This window comes from Suricata suricatta, chromosome 2 (genome assembly GCF_006229205.1).
Source record: "Suricata suricatta isolate VVHF042 chromosome 2, meerkat_22Aug2017_6uvM2_HiC, whole genome shotgun sequence".
Lineage (NCBI taxonomy): Eukaryota > Metazoa > Chordata > Mammalia > Carnivora > Herpestidae > Suricata > Suricata suricatta.
This window is the reverse complement of record NC_043701.1, coordinates 115165740-115186670: the sequence shown is the minus strand read 5'-3', so window position 1 is coordinate 115186670 and position 20931 is coordinate 115165740. Positions and strand designations below refer to the sequence as shown.

The following is a 20931-nucleotide window of genomic DNA, read 5'->3' as shown; positions in this document are numbered from 1 at the left end:
GGAGAGAGGCCAGCGAGCGGGAGGGCTTCCAGGCGGCGCGCAGGTGCCTTTGAGGAAGGGGCGAGGGGGCGGGGCTTCTGGTGCGCTTCGCCCCCGCTGATTGCCCCGTTCCCGCCCCCTCGGAACTCACACTCCTGAACTCTTTTTTCAGGTCTGGGCCCTTGAAGAGGCCGCTCAGCTATCCACCCCAACCCAAGCTAGTGTCTGCGGAAGACCTGATGGATGGCTTTGCTTCTGCCATTTGCTATTTCGGGGTAGGGGACCAGAGAGGGGGCGCAGGAAAAATCATCGCTGAGCTCCAAAAAGTCCATCGTGAAATGGAATTGGATCTTCAAAAACATTCCCTCTCTGGCTGTTAGAACTGTATGCTTACACTTGAATGGCAGGACGCAAACTGTGGAGAGGGACCATGACGAGAAGGGGGAGCCCAGATGGGCTGCAGAACCTAGTGCCATACTACCCCACTTCCACCCAGCCACCTCAACTCTGCCCACTTAGTAGTTCCTAATATGATAAGTGAGCTCTCTCTGTGGAAGGGGAATTCGCCCATCATCTGAACACATGTTTAGAATCTACAAATATTTACTTTCTACGTACCTAAATTCCTAATATTTATCTAAATCTTCATTGACTCACCCAACTTTATAGCATCTTTTTTTAGCAGCCCTAATTACTATTCTTGAGCACTCAGTGTTACAAACCAATGCTCTATTGGGCCCTTCCTTCACAGTAAAACAAAACTGATAGAAAATACATTAAAATCGAATTGCAATCTAGAACCATTCAATGCAATCTAAACTTAGCCAAGAATGGGGACGCCTGAGTAGCTCAGTCGGTTTCAGCGTCCAGTTTCAGCTCAGAGCATGATCTCACGGTTCGTGGGTTCGAGCCTTGCGTCAGGCTCTGTGCTGACCGCTAGCTGAGAGCCTGGAGACTGTTTCAGATTCTGTGTCTCGCAAAAATAAATTGGAAAAAAAAAGTTAAACTTAGCCAAGAATGAATCTATCAGTCTCAAAATTTTTTTTTTGCTTTTACTTTTGAATACATAACTTTTTCCTGTCTGAGCAAAGAGAAGAAAAACAAGCTAGACAATGGCACATTAGCAAACTTTGATTCAGTGTATTTGTTTGTTATCAGAGGCATACATGAAAAAGGATATAAATCCTAAACATTTTTCACTCAGATCATGATGTAAATGCTCTTAGCATTAGATGATATAAGGCACTTAAATGTTCTGCTTTCCAACAGGGAAATGCATTTATTTCAGAATGTGATAAAGTGGATAATTCCCAAAACATTTTCATTCGTAATGAACAGAACATGAGTAATTTACAAATACTGACAGCAGTGAAATACTTCTAATTGTTGTTTTAATTAAAACTAAATCAACTAGAAGTACTGTGGCTTTGTATAGGACTCTATTTTAAAAGAGAGCATTTGTGATCATTTCTTTGTCCCAGGCAAGAGGCCAAATTCTTATTTTACTTAACCTATGGGAATTCTTTAATCCCATGGGAAAGTGTTTAGAACTAAATGCCTTTTTCCTATAGATCTACATAGGGGTTCTGAGGCCAAGAGTTTATATCTAAAAATATATCTGAAGCAATGGTACAGGGGAAATCATTAGCAACTACTAAGCAGAGCTACTATGTTTTAAGGTTCATTTGAGGCTTAAATGGAGTTACTTAATGTCTTTGGACAGCACAAAGCAGAGAAAATTCTTCATTTTTAAGAAAGCCTGTCAACATGTACAAAGGAAATTAAAAAATAGCCCTTCATAACAAAAAAAAGTTCAGGTATTTTCAATACAAGTGAAAATTTTTACACTGAGTTGTTTAAATAATTTTCACTAAGCTCTCATATCTACATGCAACTATAGGATATATTCATCCTACATTTCATTGTTAGGATACAAAATGTATATCCCACGAGGAGTCTCATCCTGAGAATCAGGAGGCTGCTATAATGCATGCAAAGAAAGTAAGCGGCCAAAACACATGACTATGACAGTCACCCTACACTTTAAAAAAAGTAGTCAAGGTATCATATATTTGGTATCATATATTAGGCTAATAGAAAGAATAATTGAATTTCCCCCTAACTTTATAATCATACATGCAAAATCCAGAATTCTTGACTTTTCCATTCTTGATGTCAAAATAAATATTTTAAGTATGTTTTTCAATGATGTTCTTGACTAGCTGCTTAACTCTGAAGGGCCTTGGCTTTGCATCTCCATCTTTTGAGTGAACTCAATCTCTTTCTTTTTTTTTAAACATCTTTGCTACTATTCTGGTAAATGCTAGAAATTTTATGAGAAAAATCAAGGTCCTGTAGTAATGTTTCAACAAATTTACTATGTGTGTCATGGGAAACTAAACCAGAGGATCAGAGATCAGGCACAAGTTACTCTCTGCTTCCCAGGCCGTGACTAACAAGTCCGAAATGGAGTGGAGTGGAGTGACGTCTTCTGAGCTCTCCCACGGCCTGTCCCAGGGGAGGAAGCCTCCCCGGCAGATGCTAAAACAGAGATCCAGGAAATTTTGAAGGAACTGAGTTCATGCTCTCGAATTCCATAGGCAACTTACAACCACAGTCAACTCACAAGTGGGTTTTTCACTAGTCTCTGTCACAGCCCTCAGAGAAGCCAACTACCTGTATCCAGCCTAACCTGTGGCTTATCGTTGCTCCTCCTTTTGACACCCACCTCTCATGATTGAGAATAAATTTGATCATGCCTTCCTTAAGGGAATCTCAGAACCATTTAATGAGGCATTCAGAAGGGGCACTGGGTGGCTCATTCGATTGAGCATCCGGCTTCCGCTCAGGTCATGATCTCATGGTTCGTGGGTTCAAGCCCCGCGTCGGGCTCTGTGCTGACAGCTAGCTCAGAGCCTGGAGTCTGTCTTTGGATTCGGTATCTCCCTCTCTCTCTGACCCTCCCCTGCTCACACTGTCTCTCAAAAGTAATAAAAAAGCATTAAAAAATGAGGCATTTGGTGATGCAGCTTCATATTGGCTATGAAAAAAATTAAAGCCATAATTAGCCTCAAAAGGACTGTGATCATTTTGTATCTGGGTGTCCCTTTCACCGATGCTCTCTTCCTAGAAGAGTCCTAACTCTGAAATTTTCCTCTGCCATTTCGAGTAGGGAAAAACTACAAAAACAAATAAAACATACCCGAGGGCTTTAAGTGAAGGAAGCCACCCCCTTACGGAAAATACCTACAAGAAACAAGATCTGAGAGTTACCATTACTGTAGACATACTGGCGTGCTCCAAATTGCTACTCGAAAGGTCACAGTAAAAATAACTCACTTCCTTGGACTCTGAATGCATGACAGGCATTGTTTGCGTAACCCCACCAGGTGGCCTTTATTATTATTTCCACTTATATTTGGAAAAAAAAATGGCAGCACCGAATCACCCACCTAATGAAAGCCTGGATTCAAATCCAGACCAGGTGGTACAGAGCTCATTCCCTGACTCCCTGGCCTTCAGTGTCTTCTGCAGGACTTCCAGATGTTGTCAATGTCCTGATTCTCGGTCCACAGAGATAAGAGTATCTTTGACATTAACTAGTCTGACTTTGGGGTTGGGTAGATAGGAAGAGGAAAAACTGGGGAAATCCTGAAAGAGCAGGAAAAAGAATTCTTGGAAGTTCTTTTTCCCAAGACTGTCTTCACTCCAGCACCATTTCATCCTTGCTTAAGGTGACCAGCTTGCACCCATCTGGCCAAGACTGTCCTGTCCGTAATACTAAAACTGCTTGGGACTGTTCTGGTTTTAAAGCTGAAGTCCTGGGTGTCCCCTTGGTCCTGGGCAAACCAGGACACTTGGTCACTCTATTTTATTTGGGATTACTGAGACACCGATTTTATAAATATCTTCAAATTTTGCTTTCAAATTTACAGATAGAAAAGTAAAACCATTACTAGGAAGATCCATAATGATAATATCTATTATTTTAGGCACATGCAAACCCACTTACACATTTGTGTGAATATATTTTAAGAAAACAATCATCCTATTTCAATGCATAATAATATACCACAAGAACTGTCTTGGGGCTATACAAGGATTAAGTCAGACAATAGAATTTTAATCACACTTTGATAAATTAGACAGATTCTTGGCTCTCTTTTTGCTTTGCTTTGATTTTTTTATAAAAATCTAGACTTCAGACATACTGACTTTCTATGGATAAAGCACAATAACTAAAGCACCTGATATTCGATGAACTCCAAAAGAATTAGGTGATCCTTATGATTATATTTGGTGGGTAGACTCAGCCATCAGGAATCCATATTTAAAATGAGATAAGTAAAAATTCTAATGGTTTGGCTTTTTGAAGTTTTACTTCTGCGCATGATATGTTCTGCATGGAAAACATAAAAACATAAACCATTAATGATGAAAACTTACTGCAGAGATTTGGAAAGTAATAGTGCATTGTACCATAATTGCTAATGTGCTTAGAGTTTAATACCAAATTAGTGTCATGCCTAATATCAGTTGAAATGAATTCTTATGTTCCACAGCTTAAAATGATGGTGTGTTATTACGGAGCCTGAAGTAGTATTCATGAAAACACATGTGCTGTCTGCAAAAAGAATTGTTCTCTGTATTCTTCAACAAGCCGCCCATTTCCAAATAACAGTTCCAAATAATGGGAGAAATAAAATGGTTTTAAGAAGGAAGGAATTTGGCTTTCCATATTTTTTTCACAAATGGAGAATTTCGAAATGCACAAGATGGAATTTAAAATGCTTTGTTCACAAAATATTATTCAGCCTCATTTTAAGCCCAGTGAATATATATGTGAGTATACAGCATTGTAACTTCTCTCCTGCCTGCCTAATACATTTAGTTTCTCAGTCCTAGTTCAATGATTCTTCTGGCCTATAAATGAACATCATTTCGTAAGTTAATGCATCGTATTTTCCACAGAAGAGTCAAAAATATTTAGGAAGGTAAGTCTGCATTTGAGAGCATATTCAGTGTCATGTGGCTTATGGAAGAACAGCTCTGAAGCCCATGAATTTTGGTTGTTACTCTTATTTTAAATTGCATTTAACAGCTACTAGAACTCAGCCATTTTCAACCTGCATGTTTTGTAATCAAAACTGAAAGCAAAACCCAGCACTACATTTTGCTAGTGAACTCAGTACAATCAGTAAACTGAGAAAGTACTGAAGATGGAAGGAAGACACTCAGAAGTTTGAGTGAACTGGGTTATCAGGGAGTCAAATGAATGGATTAGGCAAGAGGAAGATAGCATGGCATTTGTTTGCACCGTGAGATTCAGAGATCTGAAGGAGAGAGGAAGTTGCAGGCAGAAAGAAAAAGACGTACTAGGGAAGCATTTTCTGATCATCTGACCTTCATCCTCTTGAACTGAATGACCAAGTAAATATCACCTAACTTCAAATTCAGGAAACTCTTGATATTTTGACTTTTATGCAATCACCCTGAGATGGAAATCCAGAAATCCATCTTTAATGACAGGCAAATGAAGTGGTAGTCTGGTAAAACAAGTGGACATCATTCTAGGGTCAAGACATGGCACCTGACGTTTGTGAAGGCATAGCATTTGGACCAAGGACAGAGACCCAAGTTGGGGACCATGAGACACATATTGTCACTAGGCATTTGTAACCAACTATGAGATTATCAGTCACCTTGCCCCATGTATATCTTTTAAAGATTCAATAATTTCTCCCTGGACCACACTGTATTTTTTTAAAAATTTGTTTTCAAAGCACAGGCATAACGTGATCTGGTGGGTACAAATGCCCATATAAATAAGTAGCAAATAGAGACTTTTACCCATTTTGGGCATTAGGCAGAATATTCAGTATCCGTCTTGAGTCACGGCATTACATAGGAATGTTTTTACTCAAATATCAAAGTTAATTTAGGGAGTTACTATGGAAAATTTATCTAAGTTTTCCATAGAATATAGTACAGCCAAAATTCTAGCCATCTATCTTTCTTGGAAAAGCTACTATGCCGAATAACAACTTTAAGTGGAAAAAATGACAGGGAAGTCTTCAAAACACTTATTTGCAGAATGTTAAAAGCAATTGCTGCTATTAGGAACACACAGAACTTAGTGAAATTGCTTATTTTCACTTTGCAGTTTCCACAGTTTAGACCCTCTTTCAGCACACAGCAAGCACACTTCGAGTCACAGATCTGAAGTTACCTGATGCAAAAGCGTTTCCACATGCACTCTCTTGTTTCCTTAATTTTTGCCTCTGTCATCAGCAGTCCCAAAACAGGGAACTAAAAGACCATTAGTGCTTACCAGCCTTCCCCACTTGCAGCCACGCGCGCACGCGCACAGACACCCCCCCCACACACACACAAATAGGCCACAGTGTCCTTATTTTTTTTTTTTACCAATAATGAATATCACAGAATCGTAGCTGAAATGTAATACTGAGATTATGTAATTCAACATCCTAATTTTAAATTTAAGGAAATTTAAAGGCCAACGGAGTCAACTTGCAAGTTTGGAACCCAAGTGTTCCCAAGCATTGTGTTCTTCCAGTTACATTTTTCTTTCACTCGTGTTTTATTATCAGTGCACACGGAAGCCTGATTCAATGCACATGAAAATCCTACCTCTTATCTCTTCCTAGGTAATAGCTATTAAAGCCAATTCAGCACACTTAATTTGCTGTAGAGAACAAAATATATTAAAGGGTCTTTAAGATGTCCAATTAGTTCTCTCATGCCTCTCCTGATATATCAACTCAAACCACGAGGGATCGTTGTTACGTGGATGGGGGGTTACAGGACACAATGATGTGTGCGCATGCGTGTGTATGTGCCTGCACCTGCCGCAAAGTCCTGCGTGCGCCACAGGTGTGAAAAGTAAACCACACCCTCCTACTCAACCCTCATTGATGTCGAAGTAAAAGTGGGCAAAAGAGGTGGTCGCACCCCACATCTTTTGCATTCCACCTCAATTGACAGAATCTATTGGGGAAAAATAGTAAACCATCTAGCTTGACTTTTCCATTTTTCAGACACAGCAACTCAGGCTTCCTCCCATTACAAGGTTTAAAAAGCCCTTGTGACATGAAAAACATCATCACCAGGAAAGAGAAAAATTGTCTCCAATTTGTACAAATTAAAAGGGAACCCTGTAAACGTTACAAAAAACTCTTGAAATTCAAGTGGTGATACTTGTTTCATTCCCTGAAATCATGTAATTGGTCTTAGACCATGTGAGACATGTTTAAGGTAATAATAACCTAAGAATGTGCCGAAAGATGATTTTGTTCATTTAATATTTCCCAGTGGAGTACCTGAAGAATGTTCACAAAAGAAGACAGTAAAGACATACTTCAAAATGCATTGGAACATACAGCATTTAAAACCTTATTACACTGGTATTTTCCTAAAAAGTATTTTGTATTTTAATACTCTCAGTACATGTTCTTTTAATCACCAGTCTCTCTACATAGCGAATTTTTAACACAACTTTCATATTCTGCGACCAGGGAATATCCGATTGTGAGAAATCAGAATAATTAATAGAAAAAACACAAATAACCAAGAAGCAGCATATGGTAACAGCTGGTACAACAGCTAAACTCGGTGGTCACTGAACAGCCTTCTAGAATCCTGTAATCCAAGAGCTCTCACCAATCAACATATACTACAATGCAGTGTTTCCTCCAAGTTGTGAGCTAACACACACCAGTTCCTTAAAAGGGGGGGAGGGGAAGTCAAAAATGCTTGGGAGACACTGAGAAAAGTTCAGTGAAACAGAATTCTTTCTGCATATTCCAAAGAACTTCTAAGTTTCCAATACGTGTTATGAATCTCCAAAATAAATATAGAGTAAATATACACAGTTGATTTAAACAACTAGGCTTTCTTTCATCTAATGTTTTAAGTGTTGAACCTAAGTCTGTATGATAGTGAATGTTTAAAGGTAAGTTGGCCAATTTATTAAAAATCACAAGCAGTTTCCCCGTATGTGAAATGTCTCATGGGTATTTGCATATACAGCAATACCAGAACACTCACCCCTGATCCACCAACAGGACTACAGACACAGAATCTCCCCTTTAAAGTAAAAAATCACCCCGTCTATCACCACAGCCAATGACAAGACACAAGACCTGAGCACATGCCTGGTCGAGTGCTTACAGGAAGGACTAGACCCACAGTCACATTTCCTGTCTTTAAATTTAGGCAGGGTCACTGGATTGCTGCTTCGGTTGAGAAAATGGTCAAGGAAAAATTACAATGGGGCTTAAATCAGGAGAGCAACTGATTAATAATTAATTACCTAAGTGTTATACTGACCTTAGAGTTCTTAAAAATCTCCAGACACCAAACAGCTTCATTTTAACATTTGAGAGCTTTTCCACTGGCGATTCTCTTTCTGCCTTTGAAATCCTTCACCTAACTCCTTTCACTACCCTAAAATCACCACTCCATCCCTTCCCAATCACCATATCTATCTTTTGAGTCATTAACTCATTGAACATAGTCTTCATTTCTCTCCTCAAATCTCACTTCCTCTGATAATCCTCCCAAATCATCCTCATATTTTTCCTTATAATCGAATTTACAATGAATAATAATTTTCAAGAATATTTGCTACCTATCATTAGACAGTAAACTCCAATGAAACAAGGAACTATTTCATCCACCAAAACCTAGAACGAGTAAGCCCTCCCCATATATTTGCTAACTGCATTGACTAAATGAATTAATTCAAGAAATATTTATCTAATGTCTGTAACACACCACCACCAATAAACAGAAAATTTGTTTCTTTCTGCCTTTTCTTCACCAAAAAATGAAGCCACCAAACTGAACTGAATATCCCTGGATATAATACGGATAGAGAAGAACTTCAGGGCCTGCAGCCCCCACCAGGAGTGTCATTTGGCAGCATGTGTGTCATGAGCCTCAGGAGACTCAGTACAACTACCCCTGTGAGCAGCTGCCCTGAATCACAGGTCTCCAGCAGGAAGTCTGCAAGTCACATGGTTGTCTGTTTTTGAAAGAGCACTGAATTCCTATGATCTCCCAGGAAATATTTATGGTATCTGTGGCCCTTGGACAGGTGCTTCTGAAGTGAAAACAATGCCCTTACACAAAACCTTTGAAACTAAAATATCGTGACCAACACTAGCCTGGAATGTGTGTGTGTGTGTGTGTGTGTGTGTGTGTGCATGCGCGCGTACGTGTATGTGCATGTATAGGTGTGTAGTAGATATGTGTGTGTGATACATGGGCTATATGGTATCACGATGCATACACACACACACACACACACACACACACACACACAGTTAACCCTTGAATAATGAATAATACAGGCTTGAAACAGGTGGGTCCATTTACACATGGATTAGTTTTGACAGAATATGGAACTCAGTGTATTTTCTTCCCCTTATAATTTTCTTAATAACATTTTCTTTTCTCTAGCTTACTTCATTGTAAGAATACAGAATACAATACATATATCAAGCAAAATATATGTGAATCATTGTTTATGTTGTTGGTACAGCCTCCAGTCAGCGGCAGACTATTAGTACTTCAGTTTGGGGGAGTCAAAAATTACACATGCATTTGCAACTGCAGCTGGGTCACATTGTTCAAGGGCTCACTGTGTGTGTGTGTATTCAATTGTATATCTATGTACACATATTCAACTGTATATCTATCTATACGTGTGTGTATATCTATTGGTCAATAATGAATAATTAATTACCTATATCCATATAGATATAGATAGATATATAAAATGAACACCAACATCAACATGGTAAAGACAGCTTAGAAGTGAATACAGGTAATGACTTTCTCTGTCACGTGACAGCAAAAGGTGACATGAAAACTATCACATGGTGATTTTTCTGACAACTGATGCTTTAGCTCTCCATAATTCTGCATGTCCCTTCTATATGTAATAAGTCAAATATATCAGAGGCTTAGTTTAAAACTGGGGTTTTTCATGCAGAAAAAAAGAACACGGACATCTCTCTTAGTACATGTCCACCAGCTGAAGAGCCATGATTCCCACTTGCTACCTGTTACCTTGAATATTTATAGGAAATAATATTTCTGAATACCCAGTCACCTTCTCAAATCACCATAATCCCAGAGTCTTTCTTACTTTTAGGCTTATAATACATTGTCTTCAAGGTTTAGTGCTCTTTTATGTAACACTGGCAGCATCTATAACACCAGCAATTTTTCAATTTCTTTCTCTTGTTTCTCCCGAAGCTCTAGCTACTCCTTCAAAAGAGCTGACTGCTGTATTTGGAGTTGGCCCGTTTTTAAGAGTCCTCCTGAACACTTCTTTTCAAAAACTATTAATGCCACCTGATATTATTTTGAAAGCAGATGCTTCCTTTTTTAAATTTTTAAAATTTTTCTTTTCATTTATTTTTGAGAAAGATAGAGAGGGAAAGAGAGAGAGTGTGTGAGAAGGTGAGGGTCAGAGAGAGCGAGACACAGAATCAGAAGACAGGCTCCAGGCTCTGAGCTAGCAGTCAGCACAGAGCCTGACACGGAGCTCGAACCCACGAACTGCAAGATCATGACCTGAGCCGAAGCCGGACGCTTAACCAACTGAGCCACCCAGGTGCCCCATGAAGGCAGATGCTTCTAATTAAGGTGCTTGTAAAAGTTTCGCCAGTGCTGATTACCCAAGGCTGCTCATCTCATCTCTAATAGGAAGTTCAGGTTGAAACAAAGTCCAAAAACCAAATTAACCTCCAAAAATACTTTTAACCCAATAATTTAATTCATAAAGTAGATACACTTATCTCCTTCTCCTCTCTGGCACTTTCTTTTGGTCTTCCTATGGAATATCAGAATATCAAACTAAATTGGCCCTTCAAATGAAATCAGAACTTTAATGCCACAGTCCACTGAATACTAAGTGCTACCCTTCGTGTATTAGCACCAATCTCAACGTTAAACAGCTGTTCCACGAAACCAAACAACAGAAGTAGTTTGTTAATTCAGGAAAAAAAGGAGTACTTCTCGAGTAGATGGCTCCCAAAATTTTTCTGCAAAAAAGGCTTCCTAAGTTCTTCAAGCTTACTGTACTTGAATACAGGTTTTGCAGAAAGGGTAATATTTGACAAAGTTACAAAAACCTAAGCTCAAACTTTGCCTATGAAAAAAATAAAAGGGGACATCCTCTTCCAAGGACAGAGTCAGATTTGGAGACGAAGACTCGAAGCTTTGTACACATACACATCCCAAGTCTTTATACATGAAGCCTGACGATCCTGCTTTAGAGTCTGAATGGAGATTCTGATTTGAAACCGCCTGAAATTTCTGAATCTCCAATAAAATCTGAGTGTTAATAACTACGCAAATGTAAGAACTCTCTTGACATTGCATTATTTCTCTCTACTGGTTCTTATTTTTTCTCCTAAGACACAGGAGTCTCACTTTGCAATTATCAATATTTAATGCTTTTGGATGCAGGATTTCCTAAGGGGTAAATATATATATATATATGATTCCTAATAATTAAGCTTTATAATAAGAAAACATTATATCTAGATATGTATACCTTTGCATATGGTAAATATTTTATTCAGTTAAAATAATATTTGGTAGAAAATGGGGTCTAATTGAGATTTTGTCACTTTTTAAAAGTATGAGGTAAGCAAATGGTTGTGAAAAGCAAACTTGTCCTTTGCATGGTTTACTTTAAATACATTTCCATAAATAGTACACAGCTTCAGCAAACAGTGCATTCCTCACATTTTTCCCTCAGCTATTAAATACTAATTTCTGAGGGCTAAAATACAGAACTAAAGGTACAATTGCACCCTCTACTGGTGAAATTTTCCATTCCACAGCCAGCAAAAACATCTTGAATATTTAACACGTTCCTTACAAAAAAGCAGCAAGTAAATCATACTGGCTTCCGTTCGACATGAATTAGCAGATCTTCAAATGATTAAACTATTTATTAGAACTTCTTTGGTCCTACAAAAAGAAAGTGGGCATTTAGACAGTTAAATGGGACCACACTACTTTAGAAAATAGTGATTCTCATCAAAGTATTTGAAATGTGAAGTGTTTGTTAACTTATTGACCATAAATGCTGATATTGATCGCCTATTTGATGTTAGTCATCACAAGGAAAACTATCAGGTCGCTCAAGCCAAGAACTGGCATCCACTTCTAACAGCATAAAAAGTTTATCCAATTTTTTTCAAGTTAGAAACTAAAATAAACATTAGTATTACTCTAAAACTGTACATTGAATTTCTAAATGTTTATTTATATTTAAGAGAGAGAGGGCAAGTGGCGGAGGGGCGGGGAGAGAGTGGTCAGAGGATTCCAAGCATGCTCTGTGCTGACAGCAACAAGCCCAATGCAGAGCTTGAACTCATGAACCGTGAGATCGTGACCTGAATCCAAGTCAGACACTCAAATCAACTAAGCCACCCAAGTGCCCCTGAAGATCTAAAAAATTATTTTTGAGATCTTATTATTTTCAAAAAATTCGATACTGTGGATCAAAATAGCTTCTTGGTTCCTTTCTTTTCAACCTATTTCCCTCCTTTTAATTAGATAGCACTTGTTTGATATTTATTCAAGAGTTTTTCTTATCAACTTCTTCTACTGATAAGGGATTAGCTTGTTGCTGGCAAAGGGTCCCAACAAGAATAACTAGAAAAGCTCTCCCCCCGACCACCTCTCCAAAAAATATTTAAGGCTCCTGGACAGTAGCATTTGAAGGGCTAACATCCCAGAGAAGAGCAAAGCCCATTCAGTGATCTTCTTGATACATTATACAAGTTACAAAACAAGTTCCTAAAGAAGATAAATAATGGAGTATGAATTAGAAGCTGAGAGGCTAAGAAGCTAGGCAAAACTTCTAAATGTCTCATGGGGCCAGAGGGACCAAACTGAAATTCAGGCCAAACTAGCTCAAAGCCATGAAGGCCAAATCTGGTAACAACCCAGCACTATGAAGACTGAAACTATTCTCTGAACAGGCTGGATCCCTGACGGGGCTAAGTGGGTCAGCCTGCTCTTCAAGAGCAAGACAAAGTCCTCAGCAGAGGGAGGTCACTGAGGGAGCATCTCAGATTCACACACACCACCCAGGATTCAATCAGAAGCAGGTACACCATGAGACAATAAAACATGAAGCTCGGAAAAAATAAAAGCATACAACAAATGCAGACCAATGGTAATCCTGATAATGAAATTACCTGGTAGGGACTTTTAAGAAAATCTTTATTTTATTTTATTTTTGAGAGAGAGAGAATGTGCATAAGCAGAGAGAGGGGCAGAGAGAGAGAGAAAGAGAGAGAAAATCTCAAGCAGGTTCCACACTCAGCACAGAGCCTGGCATGGGGCTCAGTCCCACAACCATCAGGTCATGACCTGAGCCAAAATCAAGAGTCTGATGCTCAACTACCTGAGCTACCCGGACACCCCACCTGATAGGATCTTTAAATAATTGTTGCAAGTATGTTTTAGGAATGTGATGAAAATGTCGGTAACTTCAAAAGAAAACTGGCAACTATAAAAGAAACTGAAATTGAAAAATTAAAACTGAAAATATCCAGTAACTGGATTTTAATAACTCTGTAGTTATATTTAATGGCAGGAGACAAAATTAGAAAACTAAAATATAAATCCAAAGAAAATAGAATAAAAAATGAAAATGATTAGGATACAAGAATACTTATTCAAACGGTCACATGCACCCCAACATTTATAGCAGCACTATCAACAATAGCCAAAATATGGAATGAGCCCAAATGTCCATCACCTGATGAATGGATAAAGAAGATGTGGTATATATGCCATGGAATATTACTCAGCCATCAGACAGAATGAAATCTTGCCATTTGCAATGTCATAAATGGAACTAGAGTGGATTATGCTAAGTGAATATAAGGCAGTCAGATAAAGAAATATATGATTTCACCATATGGAATTGAAGGAACAAAACAGATAAACACAGGGAAAGGGAAGGAAAAATAAAGTAAAAGCAGAAAGGGAGGCAAACCATAAGAGACTCTTACAAAGAACAAACTGAGGGGTGCTGGAGGGGCTATGGGTGGGGGGATGGGCTAAATGCGGGGATGGGCATTAAGGAGGACACTTGTTGGGATGAGCACTGAGTGTTACGTGTAAGTAATGAGTCACTAAATTCTACTCCTGAAACCAACACTACACTATATGTTAACTTATATGAATTTAAATAAAATCTGGGAAGACAAAAAAAGAGAGGAAAATGATTTCTAAAACATCAAAAAAGAAAGATATGAGATGTGGGATCATAAAGAAAAGATATGTAATTGGAGTCCCAAAAGCTGAAAAGAGAAAAAAAGAGAGAAGAGGGCAAAAGCAATATTTAAAGAGACAATGGCTATGAACTTTTTGAAACTTATGTAAGCTATATCAAGCTACAATTTCAAGAGGCACCATAAGCCACAAGCACAATAAATACAAATCACAAATAGAAACACAAGCACGCGCACACACACACACACACACACACACACACACACACACACACACCTAGCTATATCACTGTAAAACTTCTTACAATCAAAAATAAAGAGAAAACCCCTAATAGCAGATGGAGAAAAATACTTAGCACCTTCAAAAGAGCAACAATAAGATTATAGTCAACTGTTCTTTTAAGTTTATTTATTTTGAAAGAGAGAGAGGGAGATGGAGGGGCAGAGAGAGAAGGAAAGAAAGAATCCCAAGCAGGCTCCATGCTGTCAGTTCAGAGCCTGATGCGGGGCTCAATCTCACAAACCGTGAGATCATGAACTAAGCCAAAATCAAGAATTGGACGTTTAACTAACTGAGCCACCCAGGCATCCCTACACTTGACTTTCCATTGTTAACAGTGGAAGCCATAAAACAATCGAATGATAGCCTCAAAAGACAGGAAGAACAGGGGCGCCTGGGTGGCTCAGTCAGTTAGGCCTCCGACTTCGGCTCAGGTCAGATCTCACGTTCATGGGTTCGAGCCCCGTGTCGGGCTCTGTGCTGACAGCCAGCTCAGAGCCTGGAGCCTGCTTCCGGTTCTGTGTCTCCTCCTTTCTCTGCCCCTCCCCCTCTCATGCTCTGTCTCTCTCTGTATAAAAAATTAAAAAAAAAAAAGACAGGAAGAACATAAAATTGCCAACATAGAATTCTATGTTTGACAAAAATATCCTTTGCAAATAATGGTATATAAATACATTTTCAGGGAAAACTATCACAGAAAGGAAAAAATATGAAGTTAAGTTTATATTAACAATTGCTGCATAAAACAATAAAAACATCTAATAACAATAATATGAAAGATAGGAGGGGACTGAGAAAATAAGAGTGTTGTCAGATCACTGCACTGAGAAGTAATAGGAGTATTATTTTATCTTTAATCTTGCTGGTTTCAGGATGCACTGCATGCTGTAATTTCTAAAGTAAGCCACAACAGAAATAAAACATACATAAATGAAAAGTTGGGGCACCTGAGTGGCTCAGTCGGTTAAGCGTCCAACTCTTGATACCGGCTCAGGTCATGATCTCACTGTTCATGGGTCTGAGCCCCGCCTTGGGCTCTGTGCTGACAGCATGGAGCCTGCTTTGTATTCTCTCTCTCTCTCTCTCTCTCTCTCTCTCTCTCTCTCTCTCTCTCTGTCCCTCCCCTTCTCATGCTGTCTTTATCTCAAATAAAAACAAAAGAAAATGAACAGTTGATGGAGGAAAAATAGAGTATCAAATAGAAAAGGAGACACAAATAGAACACAAATAGTAAGATGATCAAGTGAAGCCAAAATGTACCAGTAATTAAATAAAGATATTAAATACGCTGATTACTAGACAAAGATTGGCTGAATAAAAAATAAAACAAAAGTAGATGCATGCTACCAGGACCAATTTTATAGAAGGGAACAAAAAATGTTTAAAGGAAAAAATGAAACCCAAACCTAAAGAATGTTGATGTCACTCTACTAATACTAAGGTATATTTTAAGAAAATAAACATCACTAGAGATGAAGAAGCACATTTCACAATAATGACAGAATAAATTTAGCATAAAGGGATTATCAATCTACATATATATGTTCTCAATAACAGCCTCAAAACATGGCACGTAAAAATGCATAGCCCTAAGAGGAGATACCAATTTACAATCTTAAGAGATTGCAGCTTGTCTTTCAAAACCGGTGGACTAAGTAGACAGAAAATGGATCAGGATATAGAAGATTTGAACAATATACTTAACAAACATAATTGCAATATATCGAACGCTCTCCCCCAAACTGCAGACCACACTATTTCCTAGCGCATAAGCCACTCTTCCAATAACTGGCCCCATGGGAGACCATGAAACAAGCCCATGCAAACTTCAAAAGATGGAAAGGCGTACTGTTATTGCAGAGGAGCTACACTAGAAATCAATAACAATAGTCATCTTGATAGATACAAAAAGACTGGGATAGATTTCAAAATGCATTCATGATTTTAAAATAAAACTTCAACATAAAAAGGTACCTACTTGATAAATGGTATCTACAAAAAAATCTACAAGAAACCTCATACTAATGGTGAAATGTTGAAAGATCTCCCCCTCATATCACAAAAAGAAATGGGTGCCCATGATCACCACTCCTATTTAATATTATAACTGAGACTCTGGCCACTGAAATAAGGTATGAAAAAGAAATAAAATACATAAAGATTAGAAAAGAAGATGACATACTTTTGGAATGGTTCTAAATCTAGATGTACATATATTTGGATAAGTTCTATACACATGTTAGAACTATGAGAAAAAATGAATGTATTAGCAAGGTTAATATGAGTCAGGATGTCTTAAACAAGACACAAAAAGCACTCACCATGAGGAAAAGAATCATAAAATGAACTACAGTAAATTAGGAGAACCTTTCAATCAAGAGACCCCATTAAGATGAGTACCTGTCATCATACATTTGTCAAAACCCACAGACTGTACAACACCAAGAGTGAACTCTAACATAAGCTCTGGACTTTGGGTGACAATGACATGTCAAGCAGGGGAGGCTGTATGTGGGAGCAAGGGTTCAAGGGAAATTCTCTGTACCTTCTGCTCAATGTTGCTGTGAACATAAAACTGCTCAAAAAATAAAGTCCATTTTTAAGCTACTATTAGGGGAGTTGAAAAGAAACTATAAAACAGGAAAATATACTGGCAATATATACTTAACCAGCAAAAGGCTGATGTACACACTATATCTGAAATTCCTAAAATGTATAAGGACAGTCTCATAGAGGAATAGGCAAAACACCTGAAACTTCAAGTACTTTCTTGTGGGACTGGTGACCAGAAAATAGCAACATTTTAAAGATGTTGACCAAAGAAAACAACCAAATAGCCAATAAATAAATGAGAAATTGCTTAATTTCATTAATCAACAGGGAAATGTTAACCACAATGATATACCACTCTATATCTATACAAATGGCTTAAATTGAAAAAACAAATCATGACGATGAATGTGACAGAGTTTGTAAAGCAAGGGAAATTTTCATATGCTGCTAATGGGGGTACAAATTGGTATAGCCAACTTGGGAAAACTGGCAATTTCTACCTAAACTGAGTATGTAGCTCTCTGAACATCTAGAAATTCCAAAAGAAACAGGTAGATATCACTACATGATTTGTGCAAGAAATTTGTAGAAACATTATTTATAATATACCCAAATTGGCAACACACAGACGTCCCTCAACATTAGGATGGGTAAATAAATTCTGCACACTACACAATACATAAGACAGTAAAATTAAGACAATGTTGCTACAAGCAACAGCAAGAAAACTCACAGAGAATACTCAGCAAAACACACCACACATAAAGGCAAACACATTGTATGATTTCTTTTTGATAAGATTCAAACGTAGGCAAAACAGATTTATGTGAAGATGATAGACCCTCTGGGGGCAGAACGCAGGCCATGGCACGAGGCAGGTGTAAGCGGGGCTGGGGAGGCTGGGTCTGGATCTGAGCTGTGGTTGTCCTAAGGTAAGTTCAGATTACGTGCTGAATTATAAAGTTATGGCTCATGCACTTCTCTGTATGTGTGGTTAAGCATACTAAGAAAGCTGAAGACGTATACCTTATCTCATTTATTAACATCAACAACTGGCAAAGAATTATTGAATACAATTTTCGATACCTTAGATAATCAAACGCTCCAAGTCTATTCCACTGTCAAATATATACATTGTACAATTGTTATATTTTGATAATGTATTAGATATACATCCTACCCTCAAAATAAAAGATGCGGGCACCTGGGTGGCTCAGTTAAGCGTCTGACTTCGGCTCAGGTCAAGATCTCATGGTTTGTGGGTCTGAGCCCTGCAACACATTCCATGCTGTGCAGAGCCTACTTGAAATTCTCTTTCTCCCTCTCCCTCTCTGCCCCATTCGCTCTCATGTTCTCCCATCTCTCTCTCTCTCTCAAAATAAACTTAAAAAACTGTTTTGATATGTAGAATTATCTAGGTAAATTAACATTATACTGTGATACATGTGTATGTGTCTGTACACAAATACACATGCCTGTATTCATTTAATGTATACATTCCAGATTTCAAAAATACCTTGATTTAATATAATCTTAAATGCTTCCATAAGAAATTTATTAAATGTATAAAACTCAGAAATAATTTTCATGCATACACATATTTTTTCTTTTCAACAAATTAAAGGAAAACTTATGGTAGAAATGTGTCTTAAAAACTGGAGTAAAATAAGAAAAGATTCCATGTGACCTCAGCTCAGAAGGATAAGGTAGGATCTGAGTAAGCAGAGGAAGGAAGCTGATTCCAGAGGGGAAGGAAGAACATAATCAGAGGGGCAGCGTGGGGCAGGCAGGCCCGAGGCTGGGCTTTCCTTCCAGATGGAGAGCAGAGAAAGGAGTGGGTATAAGACACCTGGGAAGGCAGATGAGGTCACATTCAGGAGAGCCTCAGGATGCCACGCCACCTAATGTAGACTGTGCACTCAGGAATGGAAGGAAAACTGGTTTTGAACCAAGAAATGACATGATTGGAGCTGTGTTTTAGATAAATTCATCCAAGAGCATGGTGTTCAATGAATGGAAGACTGAAATGATCCATCAGAGACCGGTCAGGAAGCTACTGCAAGACTGAAGGTCCATCAAAATATGGACAGAAAAGGGAAGACAGGGACAACATTACCCATTGAAAATGGTAATGAAAATGTCATTCATTCCTCAGTACCAGCACTAACGGCTGTATTCCCACATAATTATTTTATTTATTTATTTATTTATTTATTTATTTATTTATTTATTTATTTTAATAATAGTTTATTGTCAAAGTGGTTTCCATATAACACCTAGTGCTTCTCCCCACAAGTGCGGCCCCATGACCATCACTCTCTTTCCCCCTCCCCCTTCAGCCCTAGGTTCGTTTTCAGTATTCAATAGTCTCTCATGATTTGTGTCCCTCTCTCCCCAACTCGCCCTCTCCCTTCCCCTCCCTATGGTCCCCTGTCAGGTTTCTCCTGTTAGACCTATGAGTGCAAACATATGGTATCTGTCCTTCTCTGCCTGACTTATTTCACTTAGCATGACACTCTCGAGGTCCATCCACTTTCCTACAAATGGCCAGATTTCATTATTCCTCATTGCCATGTAGTACTCCATTGTGTATATATACATCTTCTTTTTAACTGCTCAATGTGTGGACTGTAAACACAGATCGAGCATGTGGGTAACCAGGCACAACTTATTAAGAAAGTGAACTCGTAGGGAGCATCATTTCTGAGCATATCCATTCTTCACAGAGCCTGGGCTCCTCTTCCAGAAGGTGCTTTCCTTGTAATCTCACTATACACAAACCTTAGGCCCAGGCCTGGCTGGAAAACAGGTGGACATTACTGAAGAGCTGCTGAGGAGATACCGTGTACATGGAATGCCACCCCATCCCACTGCCCTTGCATGATAACCCCCGCACCTCCTGGTCGACCCAGGCCAGTCTTGGTGTCCAAGAATCCAAGAGTTTCCTTTTACTCCCCAACTACTGCAAGCTAGTGAATTCACAGGTGCTCATGATTTGATGCATGACTCTGTTGGCTCAGTTTCCCCATCCCACCATGTTTTGAGCAGAGGACTTTATTTAATCAAGAGTTGGCCCTGGGTGTTGCAGAGTCAAGGGGAAAGGGACAGAGGACACAGGGCCTTGGGCTAATGGTGGACTTTTCACTAAGTTATGGGACAGAGAGCAGGGAATAGCAGTTATAGGATGTAAGCCAAGGTGTTGGAAGAAGAAAACGGAATGTATAAGCACCTCTCTTTGGGACTGTTTTTAAAAAATCCAAAAAAAGTTCTTTTAATTTTTGCTTATTGACCTGTTCATTTGACCCTAGAGGGTGTGGAGTCTGGCTTTATAAGATTACAAGGATTACAATAACCTGAAGGAATCACAATGGTATAAGAAACAATTTAAATTTTTATTTTATTAATTTTTTAATGTTTTTTTTTATTTTTTTACACAATTTATTTTTTTAACATATGCAATTATTTTCCATCATTTACAATACAGTAGTTACAATGATACTCCAAACAGAAAAGCAAAGTAAAAAATCAAAACCCCCACTTCTATTTCATGTAATTAGACTTATACAGATATTAGAAGGGTAGGTACCAACTAGTTAATCACCTAATTTCACAGCTATCTGAAGTGACAATTGTAATATAGCAGCTTATCTATGATACATTCAAGATACATGATATAATTTATTACTTGCCCATAAGCTAAAACACAGCCTGCTTAATACCTTTCCTTAAATTCCACCTCTATACTACAGTATACTTGAGGTCCATGCAAAAAAGTAGCTACTTTTTATATAGAAAATGGATGATTAAGTCTTTGGTGCTGTAAAA

The 20931-nt window shown here is 38.4% G+C and overlaps 1 protein-coding gene across 1 annotated transcript in view; it reads right to left on the bottom strand.

Moving 5' to 3' along the window:
* The window catches only part of PRKG1 (protein kinase cGMP-dependent 1), a 1238870-nt gene that overhangs the window by 1150616 nt on the left and 67323 nt on the right, over nt 1-20931 (bottom strand). The gene's annotated exons all lie outside the window — the stretch shown is intronic.